We start from the raw sequence: 22,837 nt of genomic DNA on the forward strand, positions 1-22,837 counted from the left end.
ACGCAGGAGGAAACTGAGGCGAAAGTCAAGCACTTAGGTGAATGATGAGACCTCCCTGTGTGTATCTCATTTCCCCCATTTATTTGAACTATATAACTTTTGAAATGTCCCATTCAACCAAGGATCCTTGAATATTTCACAAAACTCTTTAAATATGGATTGGGAAGTAACAGAAAGTCTCCGTTTTGCTCAGGATGGGCCAGGTTTATGCTGTAGGAGCCAATCGACCCAGCATCTCAGTCTCTGACTCACGCAGTCTGGTGCTTTCCTGGGCATCGGTCCTCTCCACAGTGATTCCATGATTTGGGCTCCACTATTTTGTGATGCACCATCTCAACCCATGGCTTCCAATTAGGCCATGACACAGGAAAAAAGAGCATGCTGCATATCATTTCGCTCATAGCACATTGGCTGGAACTGATCACATGGGCAGCAGCTTAACTGCAAAGGTTGCTGGGAAACGTAGTTTTCCCATGTGCCCAGGAAGATGAAATAGGAGACGGTGATCATTTGACTTTGGCTGGGCCAGAGCCTCCAGATCTTAAAGCCACATTTTCTGAGATAATTTTGCTTGACAAGTCTCTATGGTGGAATCGTTTTCTACATGTTTTCTTTCCTTAGTTGAGTCTCCTCCTCTTCCTTTCTCCCTGCATCCTTCTACCCATTGGGAGGGTCAGAATCACTCATTCACCCTTTGGTTTCACCTGCTGCGAGGATACCGGGGTCCTCCAGGAAACGAGAACTGCCTCTCAGTGAAGCTGGAGGAATAGCTTTTCTGTAACTACAGCTAGAAGGTCGGTCTTGCAGGAGACGAATGTTGTAAGCAGCAGTAAGAGGTGCAGATAATTATGGGCCTTGATTAGGAGCAGAAACTGTACTGCCTCAGTTAAAGAGATAAATTAACATCCAAGAAAGGCTTGTCCCTACAAGTAGCAAATTACCCTTTTTACGCCTATAAGCACGTGCAGTATTGTCGGTGCTTCCTGGAACTTGGCAGTATAGGGACTTTCCCAGGGGCTGGTCATCTGTGGATGCTGGGGTGCTGGTAGGCAGTGGGTTTACAGCAGCCGTGGATCCTTTCCATGGAAGCTTGGAAGGTGTTAGTAAGCATTTATTAGCACTTGCTCTGTGCACAAAGGAATAGAGGAGGTGCTAAAGAGGAGAGAGAATGACATTCACTCTGTGTCTTTTACGGGCTGGGAATAAACACCCCAAGCTGTCCTGTCCCCTTTGACATTGATGTCCAAAGAAGGCTGGTTGAAGGGGCAGACTGTTTCTTGTCGGGGGAGTCATACTCCAAGTTCTCAGCCCTGTCTGCCGCCTTAGGTCTTGCGGAGGAAGGCGCAGAAGACTTGTTGCCATGACGTCCAGGAGAAGGTTGAGGTGATGGTATTTATTGTTTATTAAGAAGTGAGAGGAGCAATTTCTGGTCAAAAAAACTAGTGAAATTTGAAGCCAGGAATTCTGAGTTGGCAGTCAAACAGAAAATAGTGAAAAGAACTGTTATTTACTGATCAATTATATACTGAGCACACAGCAGCAGATTTTTGAATGCAGATATTTTTATTCATTTTTCACAAAATTATTTATGGATCGTCTATTATGTTCCAGGCACTGTTCTAGGCTTTGGGGATTAAGAGCTGAATAAGACAACTTCCCCTGTTGTGCCCAGCACGTCCCCTTGGTGCTCCTCTGATTTCAGCTGTAGATGTGGTGGACAGTCTCTCGCAAGCTCTCTGGCCTCAGACTGCCAACGTCCTACCGAAGACTCAAACTAGGGGGTTTTCTGCTGTTTTCCAAAGCAGTGCAAACTTCTTCGTCCCATGAACAAGTGCAACCCACAAGTGTGAAAGAGTGAACACCCCGGGAGAGCCCTCAACGTGCAGTCATGGGGCCGGGAGCTGGTGGATAAAGGCTCAGCTTCCTGTCTCTAAGGAGACAATTATGGAAGGCATTTCCTGTAACATTTCAGGAAGTCCCCATGGAGTAGACTCCCCGTTACCACAGCGTCCTCGATAATGAACACTCATATTGACTTTTACTTCTTTCTCACTATCCCCAGTCCCTTCCTTCTCTTCTGGTATCACATTCCAGAATAAACTGTAGGTCCCCAAGTCTGGTCTCAGCTCTGCTCCAGGGGAACTGGACCCAGAAGGAGCCTGCCTTCTCGTGCAGCGCTGTCCAAAAGAAATATGTGAGCCACATAGGCAATTAAAAAATTTCTAGAAGCCACATTAATAAAGGAGAAACAAGTGAAATTAATTCTAACAGTATATGTGCTCTAACATACCCTCAATATTATCATTTCAGCATGTAATCAATATAAAAAGTTATTAATATTTTGCATTCTTTTTCTCCTGTTCTAAGTCTTCAAAATTTGATGTGTAATTTACACTTTGGCACATTTCAATTTAAATGCTAAATTTTCATTGGAAATACATGATCTGTATTTTGATTTCATAAAATTTATAGTTGAAAAAGTACATTCTCTTATGCAAGTTGTTCTAAACACACTTAAAAGTTTTTCAATAACTGAATCAATTTTTCAATAATTTTATCCACTTTAAAATTTAAATTAATTGAAATAAAATAAAGTATTCAGCTCCTCACTAGTACTAGCCACATTTCAAGTGCTTAATGGCCACATGTGGGCAGTGGCTGCTGTATTGAACAGCACAGTTCTAGCGAGTGTAGACAGACTAAATAAAGTGAGTAAGTAATGTGAATGATACATGAAATGGTGATAAACGCTAAGGAGAAAAATAAAGGCAGGGAAGGGGGTTTACCAGCATCGAGGTGATGGTTTCAATTTTAGTCAGGGTTGCCAGATTTAGCAAATAAAAATACGGGACACCTGGTTAGATTTGCATTTCAGATAAACAATAGATATTTTTATTTTAAAGATTGACCATGAGCTGGTATCTGTTGCCAATCTTTTCTTTTTCCTTCTTCTCCCCAAAGTCCCCCAGTACATAGTTGTATATTCTAGTTGTGGGTCCTTCTGGTTGTGCTCTGTGGGACGCTGCCTCACCACCGTCTCATGAGCAGTGCTAGGTCCGCGGCCAGGATCTGAACCGGCGAAACCCTGGGCCTCTGAGGCGGAGCATGCGAACTTAACCACTCGGCCACTGGGCCAGCCCAACAATAGATAATTTTTAAGTATATCCAATGTAAAAAAAGTCCCAAATACTGCATGATACGTACTTATGCTAAAAGGTTACTCCTTGTTTATCTGAAATGCAAACTTAACTGGGGGTCCTGTGCTTTATCTGGCAGTCCTGAAGGGGCATCAGAGAAGATCTCCTTGGAGTGTAGACATGGAACACGTGAGGGTGTGAGCCACATGGGTATCTGGGAGAAGAGCCAGGTGGAAGGGACAAGTGTGAGGGTCTTAAGCGTTTGTTCAAGGAGCAGCAAGGAGATGGCTGAAGCACCACCAGCCAGGAGAGTGGCAGGAGATGAGGCCAGAGAGCTAAGCGGCGCTTGTCATGTAAAGCCTTGTAGGCCAAGGTAAGGAATTTGGCTTTTGTTCTGAATAAGATGTGAAGCTGTTGGAGGGCTGGCTGGGGATCTCCGTGATCTCACCTATAACAGGGTCTCTCCTTGTAGTGTTGAGAATAGGTTAAAGGGGGCCCAACGGCAGAAGCTGGGGGGACCAGGAGGCTATTACAGTAATCCAGGTGGGAGGTGATGGTGGCTTGGACCAGAAGCGGTGGGATTCTGGATATATTTTGAAGACATAGTCGGCTGCATTTACTGATTGAATGAGGAGGGCGCGAGAGAGGTAAGTCCAGGACTCCTGGATACTTGGCCTCCATCTGAAGGATGGAGGTTTTTTTGGTGAGAAAGATTCCCCTGAGCTAACATCTGCACCAGTCTTCTATTTTGTGTGTGGGATCCACGGCATGGCTGATGAGTGGAGAAGGTCCATGCTTGGGATCCAAACCCATGAACCCAGGGCCGCCGAAGCTGAGTGCGTGGAACTTTAACTGCTTGGCCACCGGGCCGGCCCCCGGATGGAGTTTTCATTTACAGACATAGGGAGCAAGGTCAAACGCGAGGGGCGGGGCGGAGATCAACGGTTTGCTTTGGACACGTGAAGCTGGTGGTGCCCATTAGAAACTGAAGTGGAGATGCGGCGTCAGCAGCTGAGTTCAGGGAGGCAGGTGGCTGCAGACGAGTTGGGAGATGGAACTTAAAGCCGTGAGACTGGACGAGATCTCCACGGGGTTGAGTCTGAGTTGAAAAGAAGAAAGGTCCATGGACTGAGCCCTGGGTCGCTTCAAAAGTAATGGACCACTCCTCTCGCCGAGCCCAAGAGGTAGGGCCTGTGAGAGTTTCCATTTTTACCGGTGAAGGATTTGAGGCTTGGAGAGGGGAAGGAATGAGCCTAACCCTGAGGCAGAGCCGGCATGAACTTCCCTGCTGGTCTCTGTTTTATTCTTTCTCCAGCCCTTCTCTGCACATGTAAGCCAGGTGAGCTGTTTATTTTTTATTATTTTTAAATTGTGATAAAATACTCAGGACATGAAATTCACCATTTTGATAATTTTAAAGCGTACAGTTCAGTGGCATTTACAGTTATGGTGTTGTGTACCATCATCACTATCTAATTCCAGAACATTTTCCTCACCCCCAAAAGGAGATCCTGTATCCCCATTAAATGGTCACTCCCCATCCCCTCTCCCTTTGGCAACCGCTAATCTGCTTTCTGTCTCTGTGGAAGTCCATTGCCTATTCTGGATCTTTCACATAAGTGGAATCCCATAGTGTGTGTTTTTGTGTCTGGCATGTATCAGTACTTGATTCCTGTTTATGGCTGAACCAATATTCCATCGTATGGATCCACCACATTTCGTTTTTCCATTCATGCATTGATGGCCAGTTGGGTTGTTTCCCCCCGCTAGAATGATTTTTTAAAATAGAATCAGACTATGCTAGTCTCTTCACACAACCCTCCCACGGCTTCCCATCACACTTGGGACCAAATTCGAAGTCCTTACCAAGACCCTCGTGGTCTTGCCTCCTCTGGCCTCTGCCTGCTTTGCCAGCTCCGCCCTCAGCCCCCTTCAGCCAGCAGCACGGGCCTCCACGCAGTTCCTTGCACACCAGAAGCCCCTCCGTGCCCTCTGTGGCTCAGCTGGACTCTCTTCCCCAGATATTCACCTGGTTTGCTCTCTCGCCTCAGTGCAATCTCTGATAGAACGCGCTTGTCTATGCAAAACTCCGCTCTCCAGCCCTTCACTCTGCTTTATCATCAGGGCATTTGTCACTACCTGGTATTGTATTATATATTTATTTGTGCACCTGTAGAAGATCTTTTCCCCTAGAATGCAAGGTTTCCGTCTGCATTCTTCACCACTGTGCCCTGAGGACCAGATATTTGCAGCATGAGTGCTCCCGAAGCCTGAGGTCTGCCCGTTTGCTCACTCCGCTTTTCATGAGAGGTCCTAGCGTCAAGAACTTGCACGGGGTCTGAGCACTTAGACTCCCAGAGGAGGCCTGGCCTGGAAAAGAAGTGGCAAGAGAAAGAGTTTCTTCCTGTCCTTGACGAATTTGTAAGCTACCTACTCGCAACCGAAAAGTAGAGAAAAATTCAAAGCCAGGGAAGGACTGACTGGGGTGAGGAGGGGTGATGCAAGAGAGGGTCCCCTCCAGGCTGTGGAGCTTCTGGTCTGGCAGGCTGAAGAGCTAGTTTGAAGCCATCCTTTGGTCCCTTACTAGCTGTGTGGCCTTGGGCAAGGCACTGAACCTCTCTGAGCGACTGGTTTGCTGGAAGTCCAAAGGAGACAATGGGGATGAAAGTAATTTATTAATAGCGATAGCCAAATCAATGTTAATTATTTTCATTGTTTTTACTTAAGTTTCTTCTTGATGCTGAATAGCATAGTTTGGGTCCTTTGGGTACAAGCAACAGAAACAGAACTCTGGCTTTCTTAAATTAAAAAATGGGCTCTATTGGAAGGATCTTGGGGTACTCTCAGAAGTGGAGAAAAGCGGCAGAACCAGGTCTCTGAAAGGATAAGGACCAGCTCAGTTCCAGGGATTTGGGTAATATCTGACTCCATGAAAAGGCTTGTTGGGGGTGGGGAGGGAGGGAGCCATGGGGAGGTGGCAGGATCCACTCGGACCCTATTGAAGGCAGAAAGCATCTGGTTGGCTTAGCTGAGGGTCAGTGCCCGCCTCCTGGGCAGGGGAAGGGAAGTCACCTTGATTGACAGGCTGCCAAGAGTTGGGAGGGATGCTGGGGGATTTTTACGGGGAAAAGGAGCGATAGATGCTGCTGAGGGAAAACAAGAGATATAGATTAAAATAACCAAAGCACGGCGTTTCCTGTGGACCTGGGCCTGTGCGAGGCTCCGTGCGGAGCGGAAGCAAAGAAGTCTTGACCCGGAGAGTTTTTGAGTTTTATTGCAGGTGGAGCAGCCTGACGAGGCAGCTGGACTGGGGGGTTTCTAAGCTTGAATATTCTTTAGTTGCACGATGGGTTCAGTGTGCCTTTTTGCTTAAAGCTCCTTCTTTGCGATTAATATGATTAATTAGGCGAGTCTGGCCTTGTGTGGTTCAGGGTTAGGCCGTGCTGTCAGCTCTCCCAACCTCGCCGCCCTGCGCCCCACTTTCTTCGAGAGCGAGGATTCTCTGCAGAGCTGGCCGGCAGCTGCTGCTCTCCCGCTCTTCCCTGGCTCAGGGCTGCCTGGGGTCAGAAGCCACTTCTGAGCTGTCCCTCTGTGGCCTCACCTTGGCACGATGGTGAAGAGTTGGTGTTTTTTCATTTCTCAGGGCACGTCCTCAGATGAAACCAAAAGGGAACGAACCTGGGTGCATTCCAGTTTCCTTTGGGCTTACAAATCCTTTGCCCAGAGATTACTTTAAAAAATAACTTTTATGGTTGCTTTTATGATTAGGAAATGAATCCAGATGCATTACGGAGAACTGAAAAAAAAGGAACATGAAAAGAAACCAAATATTACCCCTAATCCCATCGTGATCTGTCCATGCAGTGTCATCATTTTGGGGTTGATCTTTACCATTTTATTTCAATGCATTTATATACCTAGACATATATGGCAACTTTTCTAATTAACAGATGTTAATTACTATTTATTATTATTATTAATTCTCACTTCTCGTATCTATAGAGTCAATTGCCATTGGTGAGCCCTCAACATTACATTCTCAATTTGGCAGAACAAAGGAAGAAATTCATTGTTAATTTGCATTGTCAGGATGGGAAATTAAAACTGAGGCCCAATAGCATAATGGTTAGGAACTTGACCTCTGCAGTAATCTTACCTAACATTTATAAAGGGTGTCCTACTGTGCCAAGTACTGTTCCGAGCCCTTTTTGTATACGAGCTCATTTATTCTTCACGGCAGGCAATGAGGTAGCAATGAGGATGACGATTTCCCTCTTAGACCTGAAGAGTTGGAAAAAACGCTCCTGTATTTCTCCTCTACTCTCACACGCACAACACTTCTGACACCACACGTGCTGTTTTTCCACACCAACCAATTCTCTGACACCAGCTGGGTGTCCTACAGTTCAATTCAGTTCTGACACCTGCTGGAGTTAGGACAGACCCCACAGGTTAAGGGCCCAGCCCCACAGGACTGTCCCTCCCGGCCCAGACACCTGTTGCAAGTTCAGGTTATTGCCTATGCTTCTGATCAACCACCTATAAATCAGAGGTTCCCACGACCCCCTCTTTGGGTTCAATCATTTGCTAGAACAGCTCAGAGAACTCAGGGAAACACGTTTACCAGTTTATTATATAGTAAAGGATATGATACAGGATACAGACAAACAGCCAGATGCAGAGGTACATAGCGTGAGGTCTGGAAGGGTCCCAGGTGCGGGAGTTTCTGTCCCCGTGGAGTGGAGGTGCGCCACCTTCCCAGCGCATCAATGTGTTCACCAACCCAGAAGCTCTCTGAATCCTGTACTTTTGGGATTTTTATGGAGACTTCATCACGCAGGCACGATGGATCATGAACTCAATCTCCAGCCCCTCTCCCCTTCCCAGAGGATGAGGGTGGGGCTGAAAGTTCTAAGCTTCTAATCATGGCTTGGTCTTTCTGGTGGCCAGCCTGCATCCTGAAGCAATGCAGGAGCCCACCAAGAGTCACCTCATTCAGCAAAAGACACTCCTATCACCCAGGACATTCACGGGACTTAGGACTCCTGTGTCAAAGACCAAATATTAGAACAAAAGATGCTCCTACTGCTCTTATCACTTAGGAAATTACATTTTTAGGAGCTCTGTGCCAGGAACCAGGAGAAGATATATATATATTTCACACATGGGGACATTGAGGCATACAGAGGTCAAGTAACTTGCCCAAGGTCACACAGCTGCTAAGGAGCAGAGCTGGGATGTGACCACGACCACCTGGCTTCAGGGTCGTGCCTGCTGTGTACACTGGCTCTCCCTGGTTAGAATGTGGGCTTCGTGAGGGTAGGGACACTCGTTCAGTGTTCCACTCTAATGATGAACTGAGCTTGAATCCCAGCTCCATCTCTTCCAAGCTGTCTGAGTTTGGGGACTTTTCTTAACCACTCTGATAAACTGGCACAATTCAGGGGCAAGTGCTGTCATCTTTCTCTTCAAAATATCTTCTGAATCCAGCCACTTCTCAACACCCCGACGCTGCCATCTTGGGCCAAGCCACCATGTTCCTCACCAGGACTTCTGCTATGGCTTCCTAGTTAGTCTCCCTACTTCAACCCTTGCTGTTGTCTCTTCTTCACCCGGCAGTCAGAGTAATCCCTGAGGACATAATACAGATCATATCTCCCCTACGCAGATCCTCCCTTCACTTCTTAGCACACTTGGAATAAAATACAGGATCACGGGTTTCACATGACCTCACTTCTACCTCCCTAGGCTACCTCTGTCCTCCTTGCTCACGTTCCCCAAAGACACAGACTTTTCCTTGAACCTGGCCTGCTTCTGTCTCAGGGCCTTTGCACACACTACACACGAATAAAGTCAGCCTAAGCATGAAGAAGATGCCGAAGCACCATTGGGCTGTTAACAGAAGTAATCTGGCTTGGAGTGGAGGTGGGTAGGGAGGATCATTTGTGTTTTCTCTGTGGGTTGAAGTATTGTGTAACTGGTTTTGGTGAGCATGCTCTAATTTTGCAGTTTTAAAGAGGAATTTAATAAAGAAGGGAAAAAGGCCCTTCCCACAGCCCCATCCTCCCTTAGCTGTGGACACATCTCGTCCTTCCTTCTCAGGGAAGTTTCTTGGCTTTCCATCTCCTCATCTCCTACTCTCTCCCAAAACCACCGGCATGGGGTTGCTCAGCCCCACTGCTGCTCCTGCAGCCTTACCCGCAGCCTCCTTGTCCATAAGGCCAGGGCACTTGTCTTCTTCTTATCTCTCTGGACCTCCCAGCAGAATTCAACCCTGTTGACCACTCCCTTACTTAAAAAATTTTTTTTTAATTTTTCATTGTGGCAAAATACACAAAACATAAAACATACCATCTTAACCATTTTTAAGTGTACAGTTCACTCGTGTTGAGTACATGCTCATTGTTGTGCAAGCCTCCAATCTACGGTACTGATGGCAGCCCGAGCTGACTCATACATATGAGAGTGTCCAGGTGGCTTACTTATGGCTGGAGTGTGTTCTGAATGGTGGAGCATCCATTCCGATTGGTTGGCCTCCATACTCTTCCAGTCGTAAAATATTTTGGGTATTACCCTGCACGTAATTATATGTTAACTCGCCTTACCCACCCTACCCTTGAGACAGTGAATTGTTGGAGGACAAGGACTGTATCTTACTCATCTATGTTTCCCAAGGCCCCAGTAAATGTTTACCGAATGACTGAATCCATCTTGTTCTTCCTCCACGAACAGGAAGATCATTCTCTTCAAGGACATAAAGCCCTGGGTATCTCTATGTGATTTAATCTCCCTGTGCTGACCCTAGCCTTGGTTTTCTCGGTGTGTTTCTTCGTATAATTCTGTGGAAGGCTAGCCCTGGGGACACAGTCCTGCCCCACATTAAAAGTTTGACTTAAGGAGCTGGAAAGCCACAGGATCTGGGTGAAGCACACTCAAACGTTATCGTGCATGCATGCGCCCACACGTGTGCGCGCCCTGTAATTGACTGCTAGTTAGTGGTTAGAGAACTAGAAGCTTCGGAAGCTGGAAAAAAAATTTAAATATCAAAGAAGACCTTATTCCTCTAGAGATGTGGGATGGAATAATAGAAAGAATTAGACTCTAGCATCGGAAGATCTGAGTTTCAGTCCTGGCTCCACAACTTATAAGTCTGGGTTAGTTATTATGAACTAAAGTGCATCGTTTACGTTAGGGTTCACACAGAATAGATTTTCTGCTCCAACAATTCCCTGTTTTCCACCTATTCGTCCTTGCCTCTCCCCAGACCCCTGACAACCTCTGATCTTTGTGCATACACTTTAAATGCACGCTATCCCTGCCAACTGGCAGACACATCATTGTCAGCGCCCGAAGTCTAGAAATTCCCTTCTAATTGCCCCCTGGGTGGGAGTATGCAACAAGGCCAGGAGAGCTTGTCCCTCTCTTGGAGGTGCTCCTGTCTACCCCCACCCCCCAGAAGATTATACAGGAGGAATAATAATGTCTACGCCACAGGGTTGTTATAAGGATTACATATATGAAAAATAAAAACCTCTACAGATGTTAACTATCACCAGAGTCTCTAATTTTGATTTTGAGTAACTCCATCAGAGAGAAGTTGGTATTTATTTTAATATGCAAAAGGGTTGGCTAAGCAAATCCGGGGACTGCAGGGGAATGTTTAACAGAGAGCACGAGTTTTTAAAAAACATTTAGCAGCTGCCATTTGCCAATTAATGTGCCATCCAACTGGGCCATTCCCCAAGACTTAGTCCCCATCTCCTGCTCTCCTTCCTCCGCTGTCATCAGTGAACTCTTTGATCTTTCATGGCTTCTCCCATTTCTCGCCGGATACATTCCAAATCTGTCAGCAGTACGTCCTCTCACCTGAGTCATGGTCGGTGTCTCCAGCTGTCTCCTGGACAGTTCTACTCAGATGTCCTGCCTTCGTATCAGAAGGGTCCAAACCTAGCTCCTCTGGGGATGTGGAGAAATTGGAACCCTGGTGCCCTGGTGTTGGGAATATAGAATAGTACAGCTGCTATAGAAAACAGGATAGCCGTCCCTCAACAAATTAAAACTAGAATTACCATATGATCCATCAATTCCACTTCTGGATATATAGCCAAAAGAATTGAAAGAGGGTCTTGAACAGACATTTGCATGTCCATATTCATAGCAGCGTTATTCACGCTAGGTGAAAGGTGGAAGCAACCCAGATGTCCACCAGCTGATGAATGGATAAACAAAATGCGGTATATACATACAACAAAATGTTATTTAGCCTTAAAAAGGAAGCAAATTCTGATACATGCTACAAAATAGATGAATCTTGAAGACATCATGCTAATTGACAAAAGCAGACACAAAAGGATGAATACTGTACAATGCCACTTGTATGAGATCTCTAGATTAGTAAACTCATAGGAACAGAATGCAGAATGGTGGTTGCCAGGGGCTTCCTGGGGGAGGGGAAATGGAAAGTTGTTGTTTAATGGGTATAAAGTTTCAGTTTTGCAAGGTGAAAAATTTCTGGAGATTGGTTACACAACAACGTGAATAAACTTAACACTGCTGAACTTTACACTTAAAAATGGCTAAGATTGTAAATTTTATGTTATGTGTATTTTACCACAATTAAAACAAAACTGAAAACCTAGCTCCTCAGCTCAGCTCAAAAGAGACACATGACAGCCTAACGAGAATGGTGGAGTTGCCAGTGTGGGACCTGGCGTTGGCCGGCTGGGTTGGAATCCCAGCTCCATGGGACCTTGGGCAAGTTTCTTAAACTTCTCTATATCTGTTTCCTTGTCTATACAGTGTAAATAATACAGGTACTTCACAAAGTTATTATGAGGATTAAATGAGTTAATCCATAAACAATGCTTAGAAAAGTGGTGGGCACGGAGCTCGGGTTCACTAATGGTCAACTGTGTCAGGTGGCCCCTCTCCTGTGGGAGGCACCGTCCCTCTCTTTTCCACCTATCCGAATCTTCTTCATCCTGCAAGATCAGAAAACATTTCTCCTCCTTTTTAAAACCTTTTCTGACCATGACAGCCCGCAGGAATTGCCCTCTTTTCTAAATAGTCACGATATTTATAGACTTGAGCACTCACTTATATGATACTGCTTTGTATTGTATGTAATTAATAATTATGTTACATTTGTATAATCAAAGTGCATTTGAAGGACATTGGAAAGAGGTGTGAAATGGTTAAATAGGGCCTGCCCAGTGGCCTAGTGGTTAAGTTCAGTGCACTCTCCTTTGGCAGCCTGGGTTTGGTTCATGGGTGCGGAACTTGTCAGTGGCCATGCTGTGGCCATACAGAACAGAGGAAGACTGGCACAGATGTTAGTTCAGGGCAAATCTTCTTCAAGCAAAAAGAGGAAGATTGGCAACAGACGTTAGGTCAGCGTGAATCTTCCTCTGCAAAAAAATAAAAAAAAGAACTGGTTAAATAATGAAATGTATGACAAGTTTGAGCCGGGGAAAATGACCAATAGTGTTCTATGTGGTGTGTGCTGGGCTCCCCTGAAAGCAGAGCCTGAGACAAGGACTTTGTGCAGGTCACTTACTTGGGAAGCAATTTCAGGGAGCAGGAGTGAGGGAATGGGAGAATGAGTGAAGGAGGAAGTCAATCTAAGGGTATTGTGATAGGCAATTTTTTGTCAACTTGACTAGGCTATGGTGCCCAGTTGTTTGGTCAAACATCAGTCTAGATGTTGCTGTAAGGCTTTTCTTCAGATGTGAGTAATATTTAAATCAGTCGACTTTGAGTAAAGCAGATTACCCTCCATAATAAGGGTGAGCCTCATCCAATCAGTTGAAGGCTGTTCAGAGCAAAGACTGAGGTTTCCTGAAGACGCAACTCTTCCTCCAGACCGGGACACACAGAGCCCAGCTGAGCTTCCAGTCTGTGAATTTCACTCGAGACTGCAACATCACCTCTTACCTGACTCTCCAGCCTGCCACCCACTCTACAGATTTTTGTTTTCTTGAAAAATTCATTAATCGTTTTATTGATCTATTATTTACATACAACATTATGGTAGTTTCGGGTGTACAATATAGTGATCTGGTATTTATAAACATTAAAAACTGATCATCACAGTCAGTCCTAGTCATTCTCTGCCCCCTAGTAGCCACTATATAGTTACTACTCTGAAACTTCACTATAATATGGTTAACTATATTCCTTATGCTGTACCTTACATCCTCATGATTTATTTATTTTTTAGCCAGCAGTTTGTACCTTTTAATCCTCTTCCCCTATTTTGCCCACCCTCCAACCCCTTCTCCTCTGGCAACCACCAGTTGGTTCTCTGTATCTATGAGTCTGTTTCTGTTTTGTTTTGTTTGTTCATGGGTTTTGTTTTCAAATTCCACATATAAGTGAAGCCATATGGTATTTGTCTTTCTCTGTCACAATACCCTCTAGGTCCATTCATGTTGTTGTAAATGGCAAGATTTCATTTTTTTTTTTACAGCCGAGTAATATTCGAATATATATATATATTACTTCTTCTTTATCCATTCATCTATAAATGGGCACCTGGGTTGCTACCACATCTTGGCTATTGTAAATAACGCTGCAATGAACATAGGGATGCATATATCTTTTCCAATAACTGTTTTCCAGGTCAATACCCAGAAGTGGAACTGCTAGATTATATGCTCAAAAAATTAAAAATAGACCTCAGACTGTTTTACATTCTACAGATTTTGAACTTTCCAGACCTCACAATCACATAAGCCAATTCCTTAAAATAAATCTCTCCCATTAGACATGTTTATGTATATATTCTATTGGTACTATTTCTCTGGAGAACCCTGACCAGTACAGGTATGTCATCAAAGTCACTGCTTTGGGCAGTGGGGTTGGACTCTGACCCAGACTTCTGAGGACTGCCAAGAAAGCCTCTCAGAAATGTCTGCCTGAGAGTTTACCTGGGGGTATTGATGTTTATCCTTGGCTTCTGCTCCTGTGGGTTGAGGACCTAGGGGTGTTAACTCCCTGGTGTTTGTAGGCTGTCGTGCGGGTTGATGAGCAGGCTTCTGTTGGCGTCTGCTGGCGTCGAAGAAACCCTGGAAGCAAACACTTTGGGCTGTTGGCAGAGTCCCCAGAGAACCATCCACCACAGCTTTCCCCATGAGGTAGCAGAGACGGCCAACAGCCATTCTAAACTCAAAGTCTACCAGCAAGGTAAACTCACTTGAAAGAGATTGTTTATTTTCTGATCGTTTGGGCCGGAGTCCCAGAATTGTCTCCACGTGTCCATGCTTGGGTCCTATGCCCACTCTGAGTGGACCCTTTTGCTGGGGAGTTGGAATTTTCTGACTGGATTGGCTTGGAACAGATGTCTCCCCAAATCCAAGGACCGAAGGTTAGGGAGGAGTGATTCCCCAAGGAGATGACGAGCAGGCAAAACCCATATCTGTTACATCTATAATTTCCATTTTTTAAAATGAATATGTAGGACATAATGAAATTACAATAACTGTTAAATAAAAACATTTGATTTTCTTATTTTCATTATATAATCTTAAAAGAGTAAACAGTGAACAGTTTCACTCCCATCCACTCAGGAACTCCCAGGCACCCGGTTTCCCAACCTCTAACCACACATCCTCACTTCTACCAGATTCCTTCTAGGGTTCACACAAATATAAGAAATACTAAAAGGTAATACATTTTACATGCTACTATGCATTTTCCTTTTTCCAAGAATTTTTCACCTTAACAACATAACTTCCTTCTAGAGCAATTCATAGAGTGTCCTCATTTTTTTCCCCTGTGGCTGTATAGCATTCCATCGTATGGATAAACCACAGTACTTTCCCAGTCCCCTATGGGTGGACACATAGAACCTTTCTATCTTTTGTTATTCCAAGCACTGCTGCAATGATTCTATTTGGATACATGTCATTCCACCCATGTGCAAGCATATCTGTATGACAGAGTCCCAGAAGTGGGATTGCTAAGTTAGAGTGTACGCATTTGTAATTATTTATTTATTTTTTTTGGTGAGGAAGATTTGCCCTGAGCCAACAACCCTTGCCAATCTTCCTCTTTTTGCTTGAGGAAGATTGTTGCTGAGCTAACGTCTGTGCCAATCTTCCTCTATTTTGTATGTGGGATGCTGCCACAGCATGGCTTGATGAGCGGTGTGTAGGTCCATGCCCGGTATCTGAACCTGTGAACCTGGGGCCACCAAAGCAGAGCTTGCCAACTTAACCACTATGCCACCAGGCCTGCCACGCATTTGTATTTTTTATAATACTACCAAACCATCTTCCACAGTGCTTATACCAATATGCGCTCCACCAGCAAGTTTGACAGTGTCTCTTTCTGCTCAGCCTCATCAACTGAACAGCTTGTCAACCTGTGGGTTTCTGCCATCGGACAGATTTAAAAAGTGGTATGTAAGTGCAGTTTCAGTATGCATTTCTCTTATTATGCATGAGATTGGGTATCTTTTCATATGTCTAAGGGCCAGCTCTATTTCCACTGCCGATTCTCTTAGCCACGACACTAGGCTGCCTCCCATTATTGCTGACACCCCTTGCACATCACACTTCTTTAGGACAACTTGGGTGTCACGGTAGGCAGAGTCCTGGACTAGGAGTCAGAGATTCAGGGTGCTTGTCCTAGTTCTGCTGACAGCCTCCATGTTGAAAGAACTCTTAGGTACCAACACGGTGGCTTCTGGAATCCCTTCCAGCCCATGCAGTCAGGGACATGCAGACAAGCCATCTCCGTGAGACCTAAACTCGCTCTGCAACTCTGCCATTGAGTCTTTTTGTCTTTCTGCTTGAACCTTTCTTATGATGGGGAATCTAACTTCCTCAAGGGCACCCTATTTTATTACTGGGTATCTCCAACTTTGGAATGTTCTTCCCCACAGGAAATCCGTGGTAGAAGTTCATTTTTAGGGAAATTCCAAATTAGAATCGTGTTCTTCCTTCTGGAGACTTCCAGAAAGAATTTGACTCTCCCCCCCCAACCCCGATGTGTGACCTTGAGCATGTCCTTGGACCTGTGAGGGCCTCAGTTTCTTTACATGTAAGGAGGACAAGTTTGGCTTCATATTGGCCACTGTTCCTCTGTGCCGTATAACCCAACTAAAATTGGGTTAAGCCATACAGGGGGTTTACTGCAAAATTCACAGTGAGGGTGAGCTTCCAGCTGGCTCAGTGGTTCAGTGAGGTGCTCAAGACTCAGTTTCTTTCAGGCTGTCTGCTTTGCCTTCTATAGAGCTTCATCTTTGAGGCAAGGGACACCTTGCTTCCTCTTCCAAAGCCAAAGGGAGGACACTGTCTCAGAAGAGCACTGGTACTTCTTTTCTAGAAGTTTATCAGACATCTGCCTGCACCTCATTGGAGAACACTCACCCGTCAACAGCATCCCCATCTCTGAATCCATAACTGAGGCAGGGAATGGGATGCCTGATTGGAGCCGGAACAACACCAGCTTCTCCAAAGTAAATGGGCTACAAAAGGGACATGTGGCTTTCTTTGTGAAAATTGGGATTTCTTACCCAGAGAAGCGGATGGACACTGGGGAGGCATCCACACGGTGTTCTTTAGGAGTGCATGAATCCTCTTTCTGGTTCTAGCACTTTGTGATTCTGGATGGACGAGATTCTAGATGTGATTCTGATCAAAGGAAGACAATTACTCAGCACTTTTGTGCCTCAGTTTCTCTTTTCTTCTCACATCCGCTGGGCTTCCCCTAGGTGTGGAGGCGGAGTGGTTACACGTGCTGTCTAAAAGTCTTACTCAGGAAACTCTTGCTGACCATCTTATTTATTATTAAGTAATGGACAAATCATTGCTTGTCTAACAGGAGAACCTGTCCTCGCGATAGAAAAGAAGTTCAGTTTCTTGTTGAAAGAAAATAACTTCCTGTGAAGGCTTATATTTAGGGTGCTGTCCACTTCCAATGAGACATTTCCTCTTTGTCCACACACAGCCTCGGCTGGGGGGCTGCGGTGGTGCCTTCATTAACTGGTTGAAGTATATGGGAGCCATTTGATCAAAACTTACTCTACCTCTCCGAGCCTCAGTTTCCTTACTGTAGAATGGGATTCCTCCACTATTTGTAAATTCATCATGATATTAACAGTACCTACAGCTCAGTTTCTGGCACATAGAATGCATTCAATAGGCAAATACTTGTTAAGTAAAGGAATATCTCCTTGGCAGGGCTGTTACCAGGATTAAATAGGAAAATATAATAAATATATACACTATAGTGCTTAGCACAGTGTCTGACACACAGAAGGTGCCCAACAGATGGCCGATCTTATTAGTGCCATTGTGAGGAACCGTAAGAGGAAGGTCTGTGGAACAAGGCTGTCATTCCCTTGGGATGGAGAGGATGGAATTGGTCTTGGTCACTTGAGCCACTCTGTCTGGCCCCTCGGGCGGATCTGGTCCTTCTCCCTTTGTTCTGCTGCCAGGGGACCTCCCAGGGATTTTTCATCCCCATTTGGGGAATCATCGAGCTTTGAGGCTGAACCTGCAGGCGGGCCTGGGTTATTACCCACGGAGGATATAAAACTCTCAGAAATCAGAAATCCCAGTGGACTCATCTCCACCTTCCCTTCTCCAACCGTGTCCCCAACTCTCAGAGGACGTGGCCTCCTCTGGGTTTGGCTTGGTTTAAATTCACTTAAAATTGGTTGGGGGTTTCCCAGCCAATCAGAGCTGCCTGCTCATCCTGCAACCCATGACCTAGATCCCTCCAGCCAAGACTAAGCTAATCCACGAGAAAGAAGCTCTTCACCTCCATGAGGAAAACAGCGTCTATGTAGCTGGGAAGGTCAGGGTGACCCTTCTGCCCTCCGCTTGCCACCTTCCTGCCTCCTGAAGACCAGAATGAGGGGCCTCTAATTTTCTGCAAGCCATGCTAGTTGCCCTCCACGTCTTTTTTTCCCCTTTTCTTTTGGCTTCTTAAATAAAATCCAGCTTGTCACCCAGGTGCTGGGCTCAGGCAGAGCCAGTTTCAAAAAGAGGAAAGAAAAGGCCACAGCGTTCCACAAAGCTAATTGCTTTCAGGCGGGCTGGCCTGGTCATTTGTACTCTCGGCACTGTCAGTCCTACCAGGGGCTCTGTGTGGAAGCTGGCTCGTGGGAACTGGCTCCCTGAGGGGATAAGATGGGAGCATTAAAGGAAAGGAGGGAGGGAAAGAGAAGGAGAATGGGGAGAGAAGAGAAAGAGAAAAGTGAAAAATTAATAAGTTGCTGCGATCTCATTTAACTTTCACCATACCTCTCAGAACTCACATTTCCCCCAGTTTTTGCAGATGAAAGGAGCTTGCTCAAATCTCCCAGCTAGGAAGCGCCCGAACTGCCAGCCTGGTTCTGCCCATCTTGAAAGCTGTCGGATGAGCTTTAGTCCTGTGTCATACCCCATGGGAAAGTGTTCCATGGTCAAATACTTTTGGAAACCACGGAGTATTATATCCTCTGCGGGAGATTCAGAGTATGTATGAGGAAATTAAAGACCCAGAGAAACCCTGCAGTAGGGAAACTTTGTTGATTTGGTTTAATCTAGCAATTCCCAAACTATAAATATTTTATATATTTATAGAAGTTCCCACTTACGCCTCCGATTCCGTTCAACACCGGTGGGTTCCTTCCAGCCTTCCGCATTCCGTGTCTGAAACCGTTTTCTCTGACAGTGAACAAACTCAGTCTCGTTTACTGAATCCTAGAACACACACGACATCGCTGTGGAATGGCTAATCTGTACGCTGTGGAAAACAAACCCAAGACCGCAGGCTCAATATTTATTGACAGTTCTTTTTGTCTTGAGCCTGAGGGCATCTAGTCAAAATACCATGTCCGAGACTGGTGCAGGATCTTTTTATTGCCCTTCTTAAAGTCGCTTATGTTACGCATTTGAAATAGAGTTAGGTTCATTTATTTCTATTTGCATTCCATTTTGCTTTTTCTCCTCTGACTTTGTTTTTTTTCTTGAGTGTGTGAAACACAATGCAGTTCTAAAAGTCAAAACTGTGCAAAAAAGTATATCCAGAGAAGTGTCACTCCCCGTCTCTTTTCTCCCTTTCCCGCCCTCCTGTCCTTTGATCCCATTCCCACTCAACCCTGTGTGTGACTAATTTCTTTAGTTTCTAATTTATCCTGCTGGTGATACTTTCTGCTCAAGTTAGCAGATACGTTTAACAAGAAAATGTCCCCTTCTTTCTTACATAAAAGCTGGCATACTATAGACAGTCTTTGGCACTTTCTCTTTTCACTTAACTATATTTTCTGGAAATTACTCCGTTTTGGCTTTATTTTTATTACAACTGCATAGCACTCTATTGTGTGCACATACTGGCGTTTCAACCAGTCTTCTGTGCATGCGCACTTAGGTTGTTTCCAACATGTAGCAATTGTAAATGCTGTTGCCCTGAATGACCTCCTGCATATGTATCTTTGTAGTGTTGGAGATATAACTTCGGGGTGAATTCCTAGACCTGGGATTGCTGGGTCAAAAGGCAAATGCGTGTGTACTTTCATCAGATGTTGCTCAACCCCCTCGAGCAGTGTGTGGCTCTCTGCATTCTCACCAGTAACATATTAGAGGGCGTGTTTCACCCTAGCCTTACCCAAAGCATGTCTTAGTAATCTTTGTAGTTTTGCCATTCCAATAGGAGGGACATGGTTATCTCTTTATGATTTTAATTTGCATTTTCCCAATCATGAGTGAAGTTGCACGTCTTTTCATATGTTTAAGGGCCATTTTTATATATTTCTTTGTGAATTGTCTACTCAAGTTTGCCCATTTCTCTATCAGGCTTTTGGTCTCTCCACCCATTTTCAGGAGTACATGCTAGGGAAATTAGCCCTTTATCTGTGATAAAGCTTGCAAATATTGTCTCCCACTTAGCTGCATTTTGACTTTGTATGGTGTTTTTGTCATGCAAAAGTTAAAAAATTTTCTATGGTCAAATTGATCAATCTTTTCTTTTATTGCATCTGGATTTTGAGTCATAATTAGAAAACCTTTACTTATTCCAGCTTAGAATGGAACTCACCCATCTTTTTTTCTAGTACTTGCATGGTTTCATTTTTTTGCATTTAGATTTCGGATCCATTCAGGGTTTATTTTTGTGTATGGTGTGAGGTATGGATCTAATTTTATTTTTTTTCCAAATGGTTACCTACTTGTTCCAGCCCTATTTATTAAAAAGTAAATTTTTGCCTTTGAGTGTGTTTTAAAAATGCATTTTAGGATAATCACTTTGGCTAGATAAAATGTTGGCCAAAGTTTCTGGCTAGAGTCTACCCTCCAGATTTGTTTCTATCCTGGTTGAAGTTACTATGACCCCTGGCTGGCTCACTAAGCCCCTGGCAGTCACGCTAAACTGACTTTGTGATGACAAGTCTGCAGCAGGGCATGGCCCTGTGGCCAATTTCGGCATCAGAGCTCTACCCTCTGGCCTTGTGTATTGGATCCCATGATAGCATTTCAATCCCTTGCCTCTGGTTATTTCCACACATTGAAATTTCACCAGCTTCTCTTAGTCCTACATTGCTGTCGTTTATTTTCCTCTTTGGTCTCTAAAAATACAAAGCATCCTCCTAAACACTAGTTTCAAAGTTTGTTCTGCATTATTCTTGTTCTAAATTTGCACGACTCAATGAAGTGGAGAAGAGATGGAGGGACCAAGAGAGAGAAGAATATTTCCTTTTTGGCTTTCTCTTAGAGTTCCTCTGACCTGTCCTGAGTGATGTTAAATTAGAGAAACTGGAGACACATTCATTTCTTTATACAGTGAGCACTTATTGAATACCTACTGTATGCTAGTCCCTGGGCTAGACCTGGACATAATGTTGACACAGCACAGTCCTGACTTCCTGGAGCTCATGGTTTAAGGGGAGGGCTCATATGGCAATAGATAATGAAGATAATATGTAAATAGATAATAACAATGTAATGTATTCAGCTCTTTGATAGAGATATGTAATACCGTGGAAAGTGTAAGACTAGAGAAATCTGTAATTTGAGAATTTGCAAGATGAAAATGGAGACTGGAGAAGAGCTTGAAAGATACCCTTTTCAATAATGATAAAAATAGGTACTGTTCTATGGTTAGAAAGCCCTTTCACCTCTAACATCTGATTTGATCCTCAGAGGACTGTAGGGCCGAAAGACAATTCCTCTACTCACTCTAGGTCCTTCTGGCTGGACTGTGAATTGAATCGACATGAGACAGAATAACAGGAGAAAATCAAACAAGTTTAATAACTTGCATACATGGGAGAAACCCAGGAATACTGAGCAACTTGGCCATCTGGCCAAAGCTGCCACCTTAAATACTATCTTCAGCTGAAGGCAAAGGAGGATGTTGGGGTAGTGGTTCGGGATTTCAGAGGGGAGGAAGACAATTTACATGGAGATGGAAATGCAAATGTTTGTTAAACAAGTTTTTCTGGGCCAAAAATGGGCTTCTTGATGCCTTTCTATCACACCTATTTTATATTATACTATAGCTATCTTATGGTATTACCTCCTTCCTGGAACAGACCTTCTGTGTTAAATTCTTTTAGGCAGTTTGAGGGAAGTTCAAATGTTCTTCCTGAGTCTTCTGAGCCTTTATTGTCTTCAGCTCAAAATAATCTGCATATCAGAGTGGTGCATCTCTGGTGTTCTGCCCTGAACCCCATTAGGTCTGTAGCGAAGGAAGAAATTTTCCTTTACTCTTCTAGGTTCTTCTGGCTGATCTAAGAATTAAATTGACATGAGACAGGATAACTAGAGCAAATCAAAGTTTAATAACATGTATACATGTGAGGAGCCCAGGAAAACTGAGGAACTCTCCAAACTGGCCAAAGCCACCACCATAAATACCATCTTCAGCTAAAGTAAAAGATGTTGGGAGTAGTGCCTTGGGACTTCAAAGAGAAGGGAGGCAATTCACATGGAGATGGGAAAGCAAATGTTTGGTAAACAAATCTTTGCCCTGCCTTGCAGAAACCATGGGACACAGAGAGGCCTTTGATCAAAGGGGCCTTGCTAGGTTCCTCTCTGTCTACACACCTAGTTCATGTTATGGTTATCTATGGTGCTAGCTGCTTCCTGGCACAGACCTTCTGTCTTAAAATCTTTTAGGCAGTTAGGGGGAAGGTCAAAGTTTCCACCTGAGTCTTTTGTTCTCAAAAATAATCAAGTCAAAGAGACATATTTTAGGGTGGCAAATTCTGCTCTCCTACAGGGCCACCATCTTGTAGGTATTAATTTTATCGCTCTTTTGCAGTTGAGGACATCATCAGTGTGTAAGAGGCATAACTGGTATGTGTGTCCACAGCTTCTGATCCCAGTGTCTGTTTTCCCTCTTTTTGGGTGTGCTTTTTTTTGCTTATTTTTCCTGAGATTGGAAAGAGGATGTTGGCGCACACAGCCTGAATTCTTTGAGGGTGTGGTGCTCTTTCCCTGACCCACTTCTGAGTAGGTAGAAACCAATTAGCAATTTGCTTCTGATTTCTTCCCTTGCCTCTCCCTGTCTCCATGTCTCTCTCTCTCTCTCTCTTCTCAGTTTTCTCCTTCATAGAGTGGGAATAGTAACAGCAATAAAATCTCCTTCAGAGGGCTGATGGAGGACTAAGGGAGAAAATATATGTGGTGTAGGTTGGAAATTATAAAATACGACCCCAGTACGGAAGATGATTGTAATTATCTCCACGGCACACGCGCACAAAGAATAGA

General features: G+C 44.5%; 1 long non-coding RNA gene across 2 annotated transcripts; it reads right to left on the reverse strand.

The window, feature by feature from the left end:
• Nucleotides 1-9,454: 9,454 nt before the first annotated feature.
• LOC138915464 (uncharacterized) lies at nucleotides 9,455-18,879 on the reverse strand. 2 transcript variants are annotated; one of them, XR_011421437.1, is made up of 4 exons: nucleotides 18,727-18,879; nucleotides 16,657-16,850; nucleotides 14,066-14,203; nucleotides 9,455-11,126 (listed from the first exon to the last, which is right to left on the reverse strand). It is a non-coding gene; the product is annotated as an uncharacterized lncRNA (long non-coding RNA). The 2 variants fall into 2 exon arrangements; XR_011421438.1 differs by having other exon boundaries at nucleotides 10,731-12,544; nucleotides 18,727-18,843.
• Nucleotides 18,880-22,837: the final 3,958 nt, after the last annotated feature.

Source organism: Equus caballus, chromosome 9 (genome assembly GCF_041296265.1).
Source record: "Equus caballus isolate H_3958 breed thoroughbred chromosome 9, TB-T2T, whole genome shotgun sequence".
Lineage (NCBI taxonomy): Eukaryota > Metazoa > Chordata > Mammalia > Perissodactyla > Equidae > Equus > Equus caballus.